At 51.5% G+C, this 19,686-nt stretch overlaps 1 protein-coding gene across 3 annotated transcripts in view; it reads right to left on the reverse strand.

The window, feature by feature from the left end:
- Cbfa2t3 (CBFA2/RUNX1 partner transcriptional co-repressor 3) overlaps positions 1 to 4,783 on the reverse strand; it is a 60,942-nt gene extending 56,159 nt beyond the window's left edge. For 2 of the 3 annotated variants that reach the window (XM_045155084.1, XM_045155082.1), the window contains exon 1: positions 3,949 to 4,088. The gene's annotated coding sequence lies outside the window, so the exon portion shown is untranslated. Of the gene's footprint in view, positions 1 to 3,948; positions 4,089 to 4,763 lie in introns of those variants that run through there. The other variant, XM_045155079.1, reaches the window with a different exon arrangement.
- Positions 4,784 to 19,686: the final 14,903 nt, after the last annotated feature.

A 19,686-nucleotide genomic window follows, 5' to 3' on the forward strand; every position in this document is an offset into this window, starting at 1 on the left:
CCTGGTGACATCTGGCTTGCCTTGAGGTCCCAGGAATTACAAAATGCGAGAGCTTGAACTTCTGTTTTATTGCCTTAGGAAGCATGCTACACAGGGAGGGAGAGCGGGCAGGCGGGCAGGAGGGAGGGAGGGGAGGCAGAGGCCGATGGATACAGCTCCAGCCAGCTGCTCACCACTCGGGTTAGGCTAGGAGTCAGAGGTGGGAACCAGGAACCTCCATCCCAAGTTTCCACCTGCCCATCCTCTCTCACCGATGCTGAGGAACCTTCTCCTCCACCCAGGACCAGCTTCCAAACAAGCAAAGCCCTTGGTCACATTCATGCACTTGGTAGAGGGTGGCCTCCAAGTGCAGGTCTGTCATTGCACCCTGCCCTAGTCTGGGGACCTCAGAATTAAAATGAGGTCTCACTTTGTCCAGGAAAGGTGGGGGCATCACCTAAGAAAATGGGGCTTTTGATCACTGACTTAGTTCCTAAGGCAACAGAGACACAAGGACAAGATGGCAACTGTTCCCTTATAATAGCAGTGTGGGAGCTTCTCCACGAGACCCAGAACCCAGAACCCTTTAGAAAGGCACCTCTGGGCTGGTGGTGTGTGCCTTTAATCTCAGCACTTGGGAGGCTGAGGTAGGAGGATCGCTGTGAGTTCAAGACCAACCTGAGACTAATTCCAGGTCAACCTGGGCTAGAGAAAGACCCTACCTTGGAAAAAAGGAAGAAAAGAAAGGAGCCTCTGGGCTGTGGGCTACACACTTGAGCCCTGCACCCCTAGGTCTCCTGCTACCCTTCCCCTGTAAGGGGTATGACAGATCAATGCAGGCAAATGCAGAATCTGCTGGGGCTCTGTGTAAGCAGCCTGTGCCAGCCTCCCACAGACAGACTCAGAATTTGGGGAAGCCCAGGAGCCCGGCCAACTTCCGGTGCCTGGAAGCAGCCTGTGGGACCCAGTGAATCTCCCCTGGATCTGCAAAATGAGGCTGTGCCGGTGGCGGCCAATTCAAGGCTGCTGCAGGTGCTGAGATGAGAAAGGCCAGTACTGGGTCCCAAATACCCAGAGTATCCCAAAGGTGAGCCAGCCGGACTGTTCTCTTCTGCCTTAAGCAGACCTTCAACTATGTTCCCCAGGGACAGCTCCATCCAGTCTGATTGGCCACAGTAAAGCCCCGCTGTTTACCACCGCAAGAGGGCCAAAAAGTGACACTGCTACCTGAGCATGAATTTCCCTCAGAAGTGAGTGCTGTGTCTGCTGTAATAGCCAAGACACTGCCTCAGGGGCTTCAAGGAGATCTTGAGTGGTTCCCCCTCCCCAGCATAGTGAGGGGGAATGAGGGACTGTGTGGCTGAGCCATAGGAAGCCAGCAAAAGCAGAATCTGGGCCTATATTTGCCTGAGAAAGTCCAGCAGAGGGCTCCCCACCCACAGCACCAATGCTGGTCACCTGTAGTCCTTCAGGTACGCTCAGCGAGTTCCAAGAATGCCAAGAGGATAGCCAGGCATGAGAACCTCAGAGCCCAGGCAGAAGCAGGAGCCCGGTTCCCCGTGGCTCTCTGGGCATGTAATCTTGAGGGGCACTGGGACTTACAACAGGACAGTGAGTTCAAGAAGATGCTGTGTTGTGAGTGTGACAGGCAGAGCCCTAGGACGAAATGGCCAGGCCTGGCAGCCCCTGGTGAGACGCAGGCTCCTTCACCTTGTGAGCCACCAGCTCAGTACCTGCTGCGTACAGCCGTGTTAGATTTTGGGCAGACTTGAGTGTGCCTGCACATCAGTGCAGACAAGAACATACCGGGTGGGTCCTTGTCCCCCTGGTGGTGGAAGAAATCCAGATCCATTTAGTTCACTACCATCCCACTGCCCTGACACGTGGGAGGCTGGGGATGAATCAGAGACCCTCCCCCCCAAACTCATCCTGTTTGTGTGGTAGAACAGGGGAGGAGAGGTACAGCCGAGGAAGGCGGATCACCCAGAGACCATTTCAGAACGTGGTGGGAAATTAGATGTATCCTCCTGTCTACCCAGGAGGAGGACACAGCCAAGCCTGGCCCTTGACTGTGAGCAACCCCACTGGCTTGCAGATCAGTGACCCAGCCTGCCAGCACCTCCAGATCCTTGCGTAGGAAGGAAAGTTAATTTCTTCCAGCCATGCAGAAAGAGTATGTGGAGCCAAATCAGAGAGCTCTCCTGGAGGTGGTAACTGTTACATGGATAACCAACCCAGTGACACAAGAACTCCAGGGGCAGTCCAGCAGGGTCCTGTGGGGAGAGGTATCTAGGGACAGCATCCATGTGCCAATCTGGGCTTGGCAGGTGACAATAACATAGTACAATGCAGGTAAGGCTCGCAAGGCCCTCCCTCTCTGCCAATCACCAAGATCACAACGCCTCCTATGAGACCGGGATTCTGCCAGAAAATAGGTCCTAGCATGATATTCACCATCCCTGTGTCTGCCTAGCTCCAGGGTAGCACACAGAGCATCACATCTGTTCCTCCCCCCCCCCACTGTGTTTCCCTCTGAATGCACAAGAGTGGCCACAGCCCCTCTAAACAGTCCCAAATAACACGGCTTTGTCAGCACGATGCTCAGAGCCGAGTCCATGGGGCCGGTAGCTCTGTGCCAGCATAGGGTAGCCACGTTTTCTGGCTTCCATCCTCCAGAGGACGGTGGTGGGGTGACACAAGATCCCAAATCTAGCTCCTAGCATCAACCTTCCATGCTGGTGGCCAAGGACTATCTACAAGGTCTTCTTGCCCTTTCCAAGGCCAGGGGCCATGTGCATCCCAGCCAAGAGAGGTTGGACTTTCTTACTCTGCACCTCCTGCAGTTTGGGGAGATGGGAACAGCCCAAGCCTCAAGAAGTTTCTCAAATGTTCTAGCAACTTGCAAGGGCAATGGCAGGGCACAGTGACCGTTCCCTTTGTCTCCAGCCAGTCCCGTCCCCGGAGCGGCTGCCTGGGAACCTCCTGTTTCAGAACGCAGGGAGGAAGCGCACACCCAGCCAGACGTAATGAAGCCACATCCTGGCCTCAGGGTTGGAGGGACAGGCATGACAGTTACTGGGATCAACCGCACCAACAGAAGCATTAGATTTTCTGTTAAAGGAACTGGATTCTGAAAGTGAGTCTCAGCCCACATGATGGGAGAGTTCTATTTAAGGGGCAGGGGTCTCCACACTCATAGCTCCACCGAGCACTGTGGCCAGGGAACCGAGCACACATCAAGTTCAGGGTTGTTTGTTCAGAGCCAACATCTCCAAGCCAGGAGCTGCCAGCCTGGCTGCCTTCTGCTCCACCTTAGTCAGCCTGACTCGGGCTGAATCTCCAGCCATCTGTCCCTCCACTGTGCTCACACCTCCCTCCCCGCTGTTCCCAAGCCTGGCTCCGGGCCTGCCCTACACACAGATGGACCGTTCCCAAAGACTGTGAACAGGATTGCAGCCCCGGGTTATGCCAGCACCTGGTTGTCAGAACTCCAGGGAGGGTAGAAGGGACCCCCGTCTCCACTACCAGGAAGGATGAGCAGCTCCGGGGACCAAAACAAGAGGGGGAGGGGCTAGAGGAAACAGCAGACCTTCTCGAGCCAGCGCTTACTCTCTCTCCGGGGTGGCCCTCGACTTTTGTCAGCCCCTGGTCCAGCCACCCAGGCTACGAGCTTTTGTCAGGAAACCCGGGTACATCTGGATCCTGCATCCCTCCATAGGCACCCACCTTAAGGTTAACCACACCCTGGGGCAGGTCAAGCTGTCTGTTCACCTGGGGAGGGGTGCACTCGGTCAAATAGGTGGGCACCGAGTTGGCTCCACCCTGCCGTGGGCAATAACTTTGCAAAGTGGAGGGCGGGGGCGGGGTGGGGGCGCAGTGCGCGCTGCTGTGGTGCGGACCCCGGGAGGACAGCCGCAGGCGAAGTAGGGTGACAGCGGCGGCGTTGCGCGGGGAGAACGCGGCACTTACGGTCCGGAGCTCCAGCAGGCGGTCGCTCGCTCGCTCGCTCGCAACCCGGTTCCCGAAGTGGCTTTCCCGCTGCACTCGGCGCCCACCTCCGTAACTTGGGGGCGATCCGCGCACGGTCTTCGGGCGCCGCGCGGGGCTCAGGCGCGCGGCGAGGCAGAGGCGCGCGGGGCGGTCGCCCGGGCCATGCTGGGTGCGCTCGGCCGCCCGCGCGGGAACAAAGCGTGCACGCCGCCTGGACGGTGTCGGCCTCGGCGGCCGCCGGGTGCACCCGCCGCGCCTTCGGCTCGGCTGCCGCGCGCTCGCCCGCCCGCCCGCGCGTCTCACGGGGCCCCGCGGCCCCCGCCCCGCGCGCTCCGCCCCCGTCTCCCGAGCCCCGCCGCCGTCGCCGCCGCCGCTGCGCCACCTGCCTCCCGCCCGGCACCCATCGCGCTCGCTCCGCCCCGGGGCGCCGGCCGCGGGAGAGGGGCTCGGCTCCGTGCTCCCGGCGCCGCCCAACGCCCAGAGCCGCTCCCGCCTCCGCCACCCGGGCGGGCGGCCGCGGGGTCCCAGGGCGCGCCCAGCGGACTTGGTCGTGGGGCCGGGCTCAGGACGCGGGGACTTCTGGAGTGCCGAAGCCGCGCGTGGGGGCGCGAGGCCGGGGAGAGGCACGGGCAGGGAGCCCGCGAGCACAGCGAGTGTGCGGAGCGCCCGGGCGGCGCGGGTGCGGGGCGGGCCCCTCGCTGCGCAGCCCCCGCCCAGCCCAGCGCGCAGGCCGCGCCCCGGGAGGGAGGGCGGGCGGGAGGACCGAGCGCGCCGCCGCCGCCGCGCACACCCACCTCGGAGCAGTTGGCGGCCGCAGGCGTCGCAGCTTCCCGAGCCGCGTCGTCTGCGCCCTGGCGGGAGACCCGAGCCCCTCCTCGGGCCGCCGTGCCACCTGCGCGCCCTCCCGGGGCTCGGGCCGGGGCCACCTGCGAGTTCGGCCGGCAGGGGGCGCGCTCCGCCCACCGCGCTCGGCCTCTCGTCCCTCGCTGCGACGCCGGGCGACCCGCGGCGAGGGGGGTGGGGGGTCTCGGGATCTGGCGCTCTCCACTGCCCCCAGGCTGGGCGTTCGCATATGCTTTGCATTCGTTTGCATATCATTTATTTTAATGTCAACCTACGGGAAGCCCCCCCCCCCACTCCCGCCCAGCCGATGGCCCGGCCTCTCCGCCCCACTTTCTCTTCTTTCCTTCCCCGCCTGCTGCCCACCCACTTCGCCCCTTTCCCTGAAGCGTCTGGTTGACATGTCTGTCGGTTGCTTTCGCCCGGGTAGTGTATTTGAAAAACTCACAGCGCTTTCTGTTCTTTCCCAAAGACAGACAGACAGACACAGACACACACACACACACACACACACACAATGCTTCTTAGACCCAGCGGAGGACCCAGGGTTAGAACTTCAGAGCCGCGGGCCTTGATTTGTATGTCGTTAAGCATAAATCTGCATGTGAAGGATAAACTCTACGAATGTGCCAAAAAATGTCCTTTCCTCGCAGGCTTACCATACTGGCCTAGTTCCCCTACCCCAGCTGGGGCTTCTCTCAGGGACCTAGCTCTGCACGCCTGAAACACGAAACTGGGTTCCTCCCCCCACCCTCCCAAGGCTACCCCTTCCCCGGGGCACTGGACAGGTGTCTGGCCTCCGGGGGAAGGGGGTGCCTCCCTCTGTGGTGACTGTGTTTAACTCCAGTCAGCACACGTTTGACATCTTCAGCTCGTGCTTCTCCATGGGACCTTCCCATCTGGGCTGCACCCTTTCCTGTGCAGGGTCCTGAGCCCATTTCATACAGGAATGTGAACCTAAAAGTGGCTTGAGACTACAGACTTCAAGCACCAAGTGTGTGGACACAGGGCTTTATTTCCTCCTTGAGCTCGCAGAACTAAGCCACTGTGTAAAGCAGTGAACAGTAGGGCAACAGCCTGACATGGGGCCAGTGGACCTCAGGCTCACCCACCGGGTGCCGAACACAGCCTCGTTTCAGCTGTTCAGACCGTCTCGTGGTAGGTGGCCAGTGTGTGGCCCTGACTTAAGCAGGGTGCTCACTCCCATTGCAGGAAGGGTCCTAGATCCCAAGTTCCAGAGGTGAACCCCACATTCCATTCCCCTAGCCCACCTGATAGCTTCACTTGCTGAGCAGGGCAGGACTGTGGAGTCCTCGAGGGCTTTTTGGGCTGAGTAGGTAAACTCAACACCCAGTGTAGTCCAGCCCAGTAGCAGCACAGTCACTGTGGGACCTGACAGCCACTGCCCCTGCATTTTCCACTCGCCAGGCAGATGTTTCTAGAATGCACTTGACAGGAGGAGAAGCAGGGGTTCTTGTCCACTGAACTACCCTGTTACTTTATCTTTGACTGGCTCCTTAGGCTGGCAATGGCCTGATCACTGTTGCTTGGCACTACCATGTGAACTAAGGGAGGCTTCCACACTGCACAAAAGGAGTATGTGGTGTGTTCGGCAAGAGGCCTTCCCAAGACACCAGATGACCACTAAGCATCAGGGGACACATGGAAACGTTGGCTGCCTAGAGAGGCAAGGTTGAGTTCAAAGGAGCTGCCTTCCCTTGCTCGTGACATTATGAGAAATGACAGCTCTCCACCCTCATCTGGTGCCCACCCTGGCACCACCCCAGGTGCTCCGACTTGCAGCTGGGGGATCTCTCTGGGGCCACCCTGTGCACTCAGGAAAACAACCCCAAGGTTCTCAACCCCTCCAAGCTGTACTTGGGTTTCTCCTGCCATTCTGATCCCTCCCTAAACCCCCCCCCCCAACTCCCAGCTTGGGGTTTTGATGTAGAAATGTTGACAGTAGAAATATTTGCTCTGTGCATCTTGACCTGTATTCCCTCTTCGGTGGCAAAGGGCCCTTTTCTGATGCCCTGTAAAATCTGATGTGTTCAAAAGCCTCAGCCGAGTGGCAGTCGCCCGCCTCACCCCACTTGGCCCTTTGGGGCCCTGAGAGATTGGGTCTACCACCAGCTTGGATACATGATGAGGACACTGGGACTCTGGGAGCTTGGGGACCTGCACCTCACAGGCTGGGATTTTGCAGAGCTGGTGTCCCAGGAGGTCAGCCCAGCTCAGGAGTCCTGGCCATCACTTGCTGGTGACCTTCAGCAATTATTCTGAGTGACGATGGACACTCTGAAACATATCTCTATTATATCTAAAAGCCTTCCACAGGGGTTTAGATAGCTGTCAAGCATATATAAGCTGACAAACTATGAGAACTTTAAAATAAAAGGGTATCTAATGGTCTGTAGATACCATAGTAGCAGATGGTTGATGTTACCCATTTAAAATTTTTTGAAATTTTAAAATTTCCATTTTAAAATATAGAAATAACTTCCACTTCAATACCTCACTCCAGTCCCTACCTTAAGCAATGAGCTTTAAAAATTTATTTTTATTTTTATTTATTTATTTGAGAGAGAGAGAAAGAGGCAAATAGACAGAATGTGTAGCCAGGGCCTTCAGCCACTGCAAGTGAACTCCAGATGCATGCGCCACCTTGTGCATCTGGCTTATGTAGGTCTTGGGGGAATTGAACCTGGGTTCTTTGGCTTTGCAGGCAAGTGCTTTAACTGCTAAGCCATTTCTCCAGCCCAGCAATGAGCTTTTAATTATAACCAAACACATAACTTATGGAAGGAAAATCTAATTGGCTGACTTCATTAAAGTTTAAAACTTCTGCTCTGCAAAAGACACTATTATGGGCTGGAGAGAATGCTCAGGGGTTAAAGTTGTTTGCTTGCAAAGCCTGATGGCCTGGGTTTGATTCCTTGGTACCCACAAAAAGCCAGGTGCACAAAGTGGCACATGCGTCTGGAGTTCATTTGTAATGGCAGGAGGCTCTGGCATGCTTGTACCCATGTTCTTTCTGTCTGCCTCTTTCTCTCTGTCTCTCTCAAATAAATAATTTTTTTAAAAAGACAAGCCGCAGGCTGGGAGAAAATATGTATGAAACACACATCTGAAAAGAGACTGTTATCCAAAATATGTAAAGAATCCATAAGACTAAACAAAAAATCCAACAAGCAATCCAGTTAAAGTGGGTCAGAGATCTGATCAAGAGGAAAGATATATAGGCAGCAAATAGGCACCTGGATAGTGTTCTGCCTCAAAGGGCATCAGGGAATGCAAACAAAAATCTCACTGGGATTCCACTACTACCAGTAACTGAACCCCTCAACATGGGGCTCCAAGTGCTGGGGAGGACAAGGCTGCAGGAGCTCAGGCTCATGCTGGGGTGGGATGCAGAGAGGAACTGTGCAAGCAGGTTCAACAGTTCTCCTCAAACTAAACACTCTTTTAAAAAATATGTTATTTATTTATTTGAAAGACAGAGTGGAGAGAGGGAAAGAGAGACAGAGAAGCAGATCAACAGAATGGATGCACCAGAACCTCCAGCCACTGCTAAAGAACTCCAGATGCATGTGTCACCTTGTGCATCTGATTTATATGTTGGTACTGGGAAGTTGAACCTGGGTCCTTAGGCTTAGCAAGCAAGTGCTTTAACCGCTAAGCCATTTCTCCAGCACCTCAAACTAAACACTTACCATACCATCTGCCATTCCTGCTCTTAATAGTCTCTAAGTGAGTTGCAATCTTCTCTCCACCCAGAAATCTGCCAGCAGCTGTTTGCAGCAGCTTTACTAAGGGTTGGCCAAAGTCAGAAGTGACAGAGCTACCCTTTAATAGGTGAACACTGCCTGTGGCACATCAGATGGTAGATATTAGTAGTAGTAGTTTTGGTCTTTAAAAGCTTTTTTTATAGCCGAGCGTGGTGGCGCACACCTTTAATGCCAGCACTCGGGAGGCAGAGGTAGGAGGATTGCCATGAGTTCGAGGCCACCCTGAGACTACATAATGAATTCCAGGTCAGCCTGGGCTAGAGTGAGACCCTACCTCGAAAAACCAAAAAAAAAAAAAAAAAAAAAAAAAAACTTTGAAAAAAAATTTATTTGGGAGATGAAGAAAGAGGCAGACAGAGAGAATATGTATGGGTACTCCAGGACTTCCTGTCACTGGAAATGAACTTCAGATGTATGCACCACTTTTTATTTATTTATTTTTTAAAATTTATTTATTTGAGAGTGACAGACAGTGAAAGAGGCACAGAGAGAGAGACAGGATGGGCGCACCAGGGCCTCCAGCCACTGCAAATGAACTCCAGATGCATGTGCCACTTTGTGCATCTGGCTTACATGGGCACTGGGGAGTCGAGCCTTGAACCGGGGTCCTTAGGCTTTACAAGCAAACGCTTAACCGCTAAGCCATCTCTCCAGCCCCTGTATGCACCACTTTCTGCATATGGCTTTACGTGGGTACTGGGGAATTGAACCAAGGCTGTCAAGCTTTGCGAGCAAGCGCCTTTAGCCACTGAACGATTTCTTCAGCCCCTGTTTTTGGTCTTTTTTTTTTTTTGCTTTTTCGAGGTAGGGTCTCACTCTGGTCCAGGCTGACCTGGAATTAACTCTGTAGTCTCAGGGTGGCCTTGAACTCATGGCGATCCTCCTACCTCTGCCTCCCAAGTGCTGGGATTAAAGGCGTGCGCCACCACGCCCGGCCCCTGTTTTTGGTCTTTTGAGACAGGGTCTCATGTACCCCAGGCTAGCCCTTGAACTCATTATGTAGATGAGGCTGTCCTTGAATTGCTGACCCTCTTGCCTCTGCCTCCCAAGTGCTGGCATTATAGATGTGTGTGCCATGCCTGGTTAAGACAGTGGACATTATTCATCTATAAGAAGATGAAAAGACTTTGCACCTTGTTAAGTAAAGAAACTCACCAGAGCTGACTATGCGCTATGCGATCCCAATTCTGACATAATATCACACAGGAGGAGGAAAAATAAAAAAGGACACTGCACGGACACCTGGGCACTAGGAAGGATGGAGGAGCAGGCAGAGCAGGGGTCAAGGCAGGAGGCTACTCCAAGCAACTGTCATGGTGGTGCCTTCTGTCACTGACATTTGTCCAGACCCACAGAATACCCAGCTCAGGTGAAGCTCTCAGGCCCTTGTCAGTAACAGTGTATCAGTGTCCCTGCCTCAGGTGTAACCAATGTCCTACACTAATGCCCACACAATAAGGGTTCTTCTTTCTGATCAGTTTTTTTTCTGCAAATTCAAAACTATTCTAAAAAATTATACCTGTTAATTTACAAAAAGTCTAACAGACACAAAAATTAGGTGTTGCTGTGGGTGGTGGTGTATGCCTTTAATCCTAGCATTCGGGAGGCAGCGGTAGGAGGGTCGCCATGAGTTTGAGGTCACCCTGAGACTACATAGTGAATTCCAGGTCAGCCTGAGCTAGAGTGAGACCCTACCTCAGAAAGCAAAAAAAAAAAAAAAAAAAGGTGTCAATAACACTATGAACATCTCATGTAGGTAGTAAAGGGTATAAGCAATTGATAAAAGCACACATGAAGACACTTGGGTCTAGCATTCTTTTTAAAAATATTATTTTGTTTATTTGAGAGAGAGAGAGAGAGAATGGGTACGCCAGTGGCTGGCCACCTTGTGCAGCTGGCTTATATGGGACCTGAGGAATCAAACCTGAGTCCTTTAGCTTCACAGGTAAACACCTTAACCACTAAGCCATTTCTCCAGCCTGGGTCTAGCATTCTTTTTATTTATTTATTTTTAAAATATATTTTATTTATTTATCTGAGAGACAGAAAGAGGCAGAGAGAGAGAGAGAATGGGCACTCCAGGGCCTCTAGCCACTGCAAACAAACTTCAGACGCATGTGCCCCCTTGTGCATCTGGCTTACATGGGTCCTGGAGAATCGAACCAGGATCCTTTGGCTTTGCAGGCAAACACTTTAACCGCTAAGCCATCTCTCCAGTACCCTCCTCCCCCCCCCCGCCCCCCACAATCTAGCATTCTTTTTTTTTTTTTGGTTTTTCGAGGTAGGGTCTCACTCTGGTCCAGGCTGACCTGGAATTAACTCTGTAGTCTCAGGGTGGCCTTGAACTCATGGCGATCCTCCTACCTCTGCCTCCCGAGTGCTGGGATTAAAGGCGTGCGCCACCACGCCCGGCTTCAATCTAGCATTCTTAATGAATGATTCTACACTAGCAGATCTTTATCTTAAGCCACACACAGTATTACAGACCTGTCATCCTAACTAACACTTAGGGAAGCTGAATCAGGAGGATCACAAGTTCCAGGTCAGCCTGGGCTAGAGAGATCCTGTAGCGGGGAGGAGGTGGGAAGGAGAAAGAGAAAGGAGCGGGGGAGGTTGTGGTAAGAGAATTGTGAAAGATTCTCCAGGCGAAATTATTGGTCATGGCACGTGCAAAGCTGGGCAGCTGAAATCCCGGTTCCAGGCAGGGCAAAGCCCTCCTGCCAAGGGCACGTGACCTCAGAGGGTGCAGCTCTGGAAAGAGCCACCCGCTTCTGTTGGGGTGGGGGCGCCTAGGTGCTTTTCCCCTTGGGGAGGACCCATTTCTATAGAGGAGGAAGCAAGCCTCTGGGGACTTAGGGCTTGTGGTCTCTGGCTAGAGTTTGTTGTAACTCCACCCAGTGAGTGAGCCCTCAATCCTCCTCCCCTCCCCCCGTTGGCCTCTGACCTTTCTTTCTAGCTCAGTCTCAGCCTTGTGCCTTCCCCAACCCCACCATGTTCCTGGCGCTATCAGCCAGCCCACACAAATGAGTGATAGTCCCAAGGAAGGAGGGTGGGCAGATGGCTGTGCCATCCCTTCCAGACTGTAGTGGGGGAGCTGTTGGGGAGGAGGAGCTTTTAGAGAGGCTGGGACCAGATGGGGGAAGGCAGGGTGGCCTTGAGGTGGCCTCAGTGCGCAGCACAGGACCCCTATGCCAGCAGCCCCTACTTGGCACCCTGCGCTCCTGGTGGTCCCCGCCTGTACCCTCTTGCAAGGTCTTTGTGAAGTCAGTGCAGAGGGGAGGACCCCACAGCGGTGCAGGGGACAACGAGCATGGGGGGCCTCCCCGGTCCACTAAGGCCCTGGGGTTGAGTTAGTCTATCTCTGCTTCTCATTGCCACTCAAAGGCCAGAATTGGAAAATCTTGCAATCTGACCGTGGTGGCGGTGCAGACACGCTCTGTGGGAGCGTTTGCAGGTGATGTTTCTTCAGCGGCCATCGTTATGAAGAGGCTTAAAGCCAACCCAGCAATTTGCATGCTAGGATCCGTCTAGCAGGATGGCTACAGTTGCCAGCATTGTCTAACAATGAGGAGCTAGAAGTAGGAGTGCCCCCCACCATGACCTGAATGATTATAAGGCAAGCGCAGCAGCCCCCATGTGCCTCGCCAGTCCCCTGCTGAGCAAAAATCAACTCCCCTTGGTGAAAGAAAGCAACATTAGAAGGAAAGTGGAGGGTCTGTGAAGTTCAGAACAAAGGCTCCACGGAAGCCTTGAGAACTCCACATACCTGGCCAGGGGCAATGACATCTTCTGTGCTCCACAGGGACCTGCATCTCCTTGAAAGATGAGGGACAGCTTGGAAGAGGGCACAGCGACATGTTCCCTGAAGGATGAAGGGCCCCATTATGTAAAAACTGACACAAAGAAGTAAAAAACAGGGGCTGGAGAGATGGCTTAGCGGTTAAGCGCTCGCCTGTGAAGCCTAAGGACCCCGGTTCGAGGCTCGGTTCCCCAGGTCCCACTTTAGCCAGATGCACAAGGGGGTGCAGGGGGCGCACGCGTCTGGAGTTCGTTTGCAGAAGCCTTGGCGCGCCCATTCTCTCTCTCTCCCTCTATCTGTCTTTCTCTCTGTCTCTCTCAAATAAATAAATAAAATATTAAAAAAAAGAAGTAAAAAACACTCAAACAAAAATAAAAAACAGGCAAAATATGTAAGTAAATCAAAGCAATAAAACAGGGCTGGCCATTCCTCCACTCTCAAGGACAACTGCCCTCTGCTCTTGCCCACCTCCCCATCATGTCCCCTTCCCCCTTTATCATCTATGTCTGTCTTTGTCTTACCTGTTCCCTCTTCTACTCTTCTTTAGGGTCACATTTAGCTGCTCCCCCTGCTTGCCAGGACTTGGCACCATCACCCCCCGCCACACACACACAATGAATATTTCATGTTGAGCAACTTTGTGACCTCGCTTCATCTTCACACCATTCTCCACAAGGTATCCCTATTTTATAACCTGCATTTATTTATTTATTTAAGAGAGAAAGAGAGACAGGAAAGAAGGGAGGGAGGGAGAGAGAGGATGGGTGTGGCAGGGCCTCCAGCCACTGCAAATGAACTCCAGACGTCACCTTGTACATTTGGCTTACATAGATATTGGGGAGTCCAACCTAGGTCCTTAGGTTTTGCTGGCAAGCACCTTAACCACTAAGTCATCTCTCCAACCCTATACCTGCTTTTGCCTTTGCAATTTTTATTTTTTATTTTTATTTACTTATTTGAGAAAGAGAATGGGCATGCCAGGGCCTCCAGCCACGGCAAACAAACTCCAGATGCATGTGCTACCTTGTGTATCTGGCCTGTGTGGGTCCTGGGAAATCCAACCTGGGTCCTGTGGCTTTTCAGGCAAGTGCCTTAATGGCTAAGCCATCCATCCAGCCCCTGCCTTTGAAATTAAAAAATATATATATTTGTGAGTGTGTATGTGTGTGTGTGTGTGTGTGTGTGTGTGTGTGTGAGAGAGAGAGAGAGAGAGAGAGAGAGAGAGAGAGAGAGAGAGAGAGGGAGAGGGAGAGAGAGGGAGGGAGAGAGAAAGAGAGAGAGAGAGAGAGAATGGGTGCACCAGGGCCTCCTGACATTGTCAACAAACTCCAGACACATGCACCACTTTGTGCATCTGGCTTTACATGGGTGCTGGGGAATTGAACCTGGGCTGTAAGGCTTTGCAAGCAAGCACATTTAAATGCCTGAGCTATCATCTCTCTATCTAGTCCTGGGATTGTTTTAAGTGTGCTTTGTTCTGTGGTTTCACTTTTTGTTTTTTTACATAGGGTCTTGCTATGTAGGCCTGGGTTGGACTGAAGTTTATTATGTAGACCAGCCCTGAATTTGTAGGCTGTCCTCCTGTCTCTGTCTTCTGAATGCTAGGTTTACAAGTGTGTGTCACCACACCTGAGTCTTTTCATTAAAAAAAAATTATTTGAGAGAGGGAGAGATTGAGAATGGGTGCACCAGGGCATCCAGCCACTGCAAACAAACTCCAGATGCATGCATCATCTTGTGCAATTGGCTTATGTGGGTCCTGGGGAATTGAACCTAGGTCCTTTGGCTTTTCAGGCAAGTGCCTTAACTGCTAAGTCATCTGTCCAGCCCCCTCTTCATTTTTACAAAGACTTCTCCAGTCCTCTTGACATCAACTAATGGGTACAGTCATTTTGGAAGACAAAGGAGGACAAAAGGAATGAATAAAACAGAGGAAGGACCACCTTGAAAGAGGAGGCACCTTAGTGGATGGGGCTACAAAAAAGGAGTTTTTCCTTGAGCCTGGAGTTCACAGATTCAGCTAGACTAGCCAGCAAGTCCTAGGGATTCTCCTGTCTCCGCCTTCACAGTCTGGGATTACACACATGCACAGCCATGTTTGGATTTTAGGTGAGTGCTGGGGATCTGACCTCAGGTCTTCATGCTGTGCAGTAAGCACTTTACCAACTGAGCCATCTTTCCAGCCCCGTGTGAGGTATTTTCTCATAGCATTAAGAAAAGTTGGTGGCCTGGAACTTGCTATGTATCCTAGGCTGACCTCAAACTTGTAGCCATTCTCCTGCCTCTGCCTTTGAAGTGGTTTTATTACAGGTGTATGCCACCATACATAGTTTACTTTAGCCTGAACCACACAGCACATCCCCAAACCTGAGGGTTGGTGGGACAACTGAGTATTTGTCGTGTTTGAAACAGAAGTTTCCAGGGATCTAAAGTCTGATGTCCAGGGCCAGCTGTTCATCGGAGCCACACAGACCTATAACAAGGGCTCCCCTCCCCCACAGAGCTCTCAAGCCACAACCAGAATGGCTCGTGAAGTACTTCCACCTCCAAGTCAACCTGGGGACATACTGTGACCTTTCAGGGCTGCCTCCCAGCTGATGTCACATGCATCCTCCTCTCCATCCTGGCTGGGACCTGACAGGGAGGAATAGCACCATTTACAGAGTGAAAACTGGGTCAGAGCTTGTGCAGAGATGATAATGCCCTTTGAAGCCCAGTGGGGGACGAGAGCGAAGGTGACAGCTTCAAAATGTCACCCCTCACCACAGGAGCATTTCACAGGAGACACACAGCCTGTGGGTCATGGGTTTCAGTTCTCTCCAGACTGTCAACAGATAAAATCAAAAGAAGGGACATCCCATGGGAGCCAATGTACCTATGTGCTACACGTGGGTGACCCAGAAAACACGGTGTTGAGAGAAAGAAGCCAGACACAGAGGCCAACATACCATGTAATCCCATTGATAAGAAATATCCCACACAGGATAATGCACGATGACAGTGGTGGCCAGGAGGAGGGGACAGGGAGGGACTGTTCATGGGGACTGGACTTCTTTTAGGAAGAGGCACATGTTCTAAGAGAGTAGCCATGATGGTTGGACTGAGGTACGGGTGAGAAACAGCTGGGCAATGCCACTTTAAGTCCAAGTGGATCCACTGGAGGCCACGCAGAGTGTTGGCTGTCCACTTGCTTATGGGTGACACGAAGGGTAAGCACCCCTGGGGCAGGGCAGGACAGGCCACCATTCCGCAGCTCGCTGGAGATGGACTCTGGGTGTGGTTGGAGATTTAAAATAACTGTAGGGCTTGCAAGTGCTGGGGAGAAGCTAGGATTGGTGTGGTCGCCTGACCAGGGACTACTCCAGGAAGGAAAGGAGAAGTCTCATTGTGGCTGAGGGCTTGCGGTGGAGCTGGGTAGAGGTGAGGCAGCAGGGAGAAGCAGACCCTTACACACATAGCTTGGGTTCTGGGAACTCTGTGACATTGCCTGTGACTCTTTGCAGCAGACCCTGATGGAGAGGCAACACTCCATAGCTCTGATGGGGTGCAGGAGGCTTTGATGGACACTGAGGCATAGCATGTGGGTCCACAGCCCTGATGAATGGTGCTGAACAACCATGGGCGGGCTGTGAGGAGAAGTAGTCTCTTCTTGGGCCATAAATAGAAGTCTGCCGAGCGAGGCTTCTGTCAAAGCCCAGGTTTTGTCTTCTGCCTCTCTTTCTTTCTCCCCACATGGAACACATGCATATGTAATGCCCAGAGGTGAGACAGCCTCTTTGAATCCAGGAAGCTTCAAGCAGGAGGATGATAGCACAGACAGTATGAAAACACCTGGGTCGCAGATGGTATCACTGCTCTGCCAGCTGAGCAGCGTGCCTCTAGAGGGTTTTTGTTACATGGTGCCACACAAAACTTGTACAGTAGGTTTTTCTGCTATTCGCAGCTGAATGCAATCCTAATGGAATTAGCGTTCAAACCCTACCTGGTTAGAGTCTCCAGGCTTACGAGATGCTTAGTTAAGTTTGAGCTTTGGATAAACAATGGATAATCTTTAGCATAAGTATGTCCCAAGCAACATTGGAGTTATACTTGTACTAGAAGATGCCTTTCTCTGAAATTTGACTTGCTGTGATCATAGTCACAGACAAAGTAACAGAACCCAGAGAGGCCACCTGACTGATTGGAATTGCCTATGAGCACGTGGAGGTTATGTTCTGTGGTTCTGTGGCCTCCTCTTATTTCAATCCAGTACTGGAGTTTGAACCCCAGAGACTTGCATATGCTGGGCAAATGCTCTACCACTGAGTTACATCCCTAGCCTAGTTTTTAAAAGTGCATTTTATTATTTTATTTATTTATGAGAGAGGGGAGGCACACCAGGGCCTCTAGCTACTGCAAATGAACTTCAGATGCATGTCCCACCTTGTGCATCTGTTTCACATGGGTGCTGGGGAATTGAACCTGGGTCCTTAGGCTTTGCAGGCAAGTGCCTTAACTGCTAAACTATCTCTCCAGACCCCTGCCTAGTTTTTGGAAAAATAATTAGTGTGTGTCTGTGTGTGTGCACGCACATTGGCATGCCACTGTGTGTGTGTGGAGGTCAGGGAACAGCTTTGGGGTGCAGTCCTCTCCTTGTACCTTGTTTTGAGTCAGGGTCACTCATGCTGTCCTTTTGCTGCCATGAATGCCAGTTTAGCTGAACCCTGTAAGCTTCCCAAATTATATTGGCTCCACCTTCCATTGTCATAGGCATGTTGGGAATTATAGACACTTGTGCCACCTTGTGTCTGGCTTTTATGTGGATCCTGGGTACTTGAACTCTAGTCGACAGGTTTGCAGACCAAGTGCCTTGAACTGCTGAGCCATTTCCCCAGGCCTCCATCCTATTTACTTCAGTGAAAAAAAAAAAATATATATATATATATACATACATACATATATATATATATATATATATATATATATATATATATATATATAATTTGTTTGAGAGAAAGAGAGAAAGAGGCAGATGGAGAGAAAGATAATGGGCATGTCAAAGCCTCTACCTTCAGCTATTGCAAACGAACTCTAGACAGGACCATCTTGTGTATCTGGCTTTACATGGGTACTGAGAACTTGAACCAGAATCCTTAGGCTTTGTAGGCAAGTGCCTTAACTGCTGAACCATCTCTCCAGCCTTCCCCCCTTTTTAAAATTTTGAGACAGGATCTCACTCTGTGGCTCAGCTGGCCTTGAACTTGTGATCCTTCTGTCTCAGCTTCCTCAGTCAGCTGGGATTACAGATCTGTGCCACCAGGCCGGGATCTACAGTTTCTTTTTTCTTTTCTTTCTTTTTTATTTAAAAAAAAAAACAGGGCTGGAGAGATGGCTTAGCGGTTAAACACTTGCCTGTGAAGCCTAAGGACCCCGGTTCGAGGCTCGGTTCCCCAGGACCCACGTTAGCCAGATGCACAAGGGGACGCACACGTCTGGAGTTCGTTTGCAGTGGCTGGAGGCCCTGGCCTGCCCATTCTCTCTCTCTCTCTCTCTCTCTCTCTGCCTCTTTCTCTTTCTGTCTGTTGCTCTCAAGTAAATAAATAAAAGTAAACAAAATAAATTAAAAAAAACCACATTATTACTTGGAAGCAGGGAGATGAGAGAGAGAGAATGAGAATGAGAATGAAAATGGATGCTCCAGGGCCTTTTGCCACTGCAAATGAACTCCAGATCCATGCATCATTTTGTGCATCTTGGTTTATGTGGGTACTGGGGATTTGAACCTGAGCCATCAGATTTGCAAGCAGTTTCCTTAACCACTAAGACATCTCTCTAGCTGTCCACAGCTTTAAAAAGTATTTTTATTTATTTGTTTTCAAAGGAGAGAGAGAGAGAGAGGGAGAGAGAGAGAGAGGGAGAGAAAATAGACATGCCAGGGTTTACTGCTGCAGTAAATGAATTCTAGATGCATGGGCCACTTGGTGAATCTGGCTTTACATGGGTCCTGGGAAATCAAACCCAGGCTGTCAGACTTTGTAAGTACGTACTTTAACTGCTGAGCCATCTCTCAAGCCCCTCTTTCCAGCTTTCTTTCTTTAGCCTTTTTTTTTTTTTTTTTTTTTTAGGTAGGGTCTCACTCTAGCTCAGGCTGACCTGGATTCTATCATATAATCTCTGGCTGGCCTTAAACTGACAGTGATCCTCCTATCTCTGTCTCCTAAGTGCTGAGATTGAAGGCATGTGATATCATGCCTGGCTATTTAAAAAATATATTTTATTTATTCATTTGAGAGGGAGAGAAGGGGGGTGAGCCAGGGCCTCTAAGCACTGCAAACAAACTCCAGATGCATGTGCCCCTTGTGCATCCAGCTTACCTGGGTCCTGGAGAATCAAATTGAACCTGGGTTCTTTGGCTTTGCAGGCAAATGCCTTAACTGCTAAGCCATTTCCCCAGCCCCATTTTTTTTTGTATTTTTTCGAGGTAAGGTTTTACTGTAGTCCAGGCTGACTTGGAATTCACTATGTAGTCTCGGGGTGACCTTGAACTCACTGCAGTCCTCCTACCTCTGCCTCCCGAGTGTTAGGATTAAAGGCATGTGCCACTGTGCCCAGCTCCCTTAATTTTTATTTTTATTTTTTTTTGTTTTTTCGAGATAGGGTTTCACTCTAGCTCAGGATAACCTGGAATTCACTATGTTGTCTCAAGGTAGCCTCGAACTCATGGCGATCCTCCTACCTCTGCCTCCCGAGTGCTGGGATTAAAGATGTGAACCACCACGCTTGGCAGCTTTGTTTTCTTAAAACGTGTTTTTGGGCTGGAGAGATGGCTTAGCAGTTAAGTACTTGCCTGTGAAGCCTAAGGACCCCGGTTCGAGGCTCGGTTCCCCAGGTCCCACGTTAGCCAGATGCACAAGGGGGCGCACGCGTCTGGAGTTCGTTTGCAGAGGCTGGAAGCCCTGGCGCGCCCATTCTCTCTCTCTCCCTCTATCTGTCTTTCTCTCTGTGTCTGTCGCTCTCAAATAAATAAATAAATAAAAATGTTAAAAAAAAACGTGTTTTTATTTATTTAATTGAGAGAAAGAAAGGAAGAGGCAGATAAAGAACGGGTGCACCAGGGCCTCCAGGTACTGCAAACTAACTCCAGACACATGTGCCACCTGTGCATCTGGCTTGCCTAGGCCCTGGGGAATTGAACCTGTGTCCTTAGGCTTCACAGGCAAGCACCTTAACCATTAAGCAATCCCTCTAGGCTCCTCTACAGCTTTCTTAAACCTACCATTTGCACAGTATGCAAAGAGACTCATAAGAACT

This window comes from Jaculus jaculus, chromosome 1, assembly GCF_020740685.1.
Source record: "Jaculus jaculus isolate mJacJac1 chromosome 1, mJacJac1.mat.Y.cur, whole genome shotgun sequence".
Classification (NCBI taxonomy): domain Eukaryota; kingdom Metazoa; phylum Chordata; class Mammalia; order Rodentia; family Dipodidae; genus Jaculus; species Jaculus jaculus.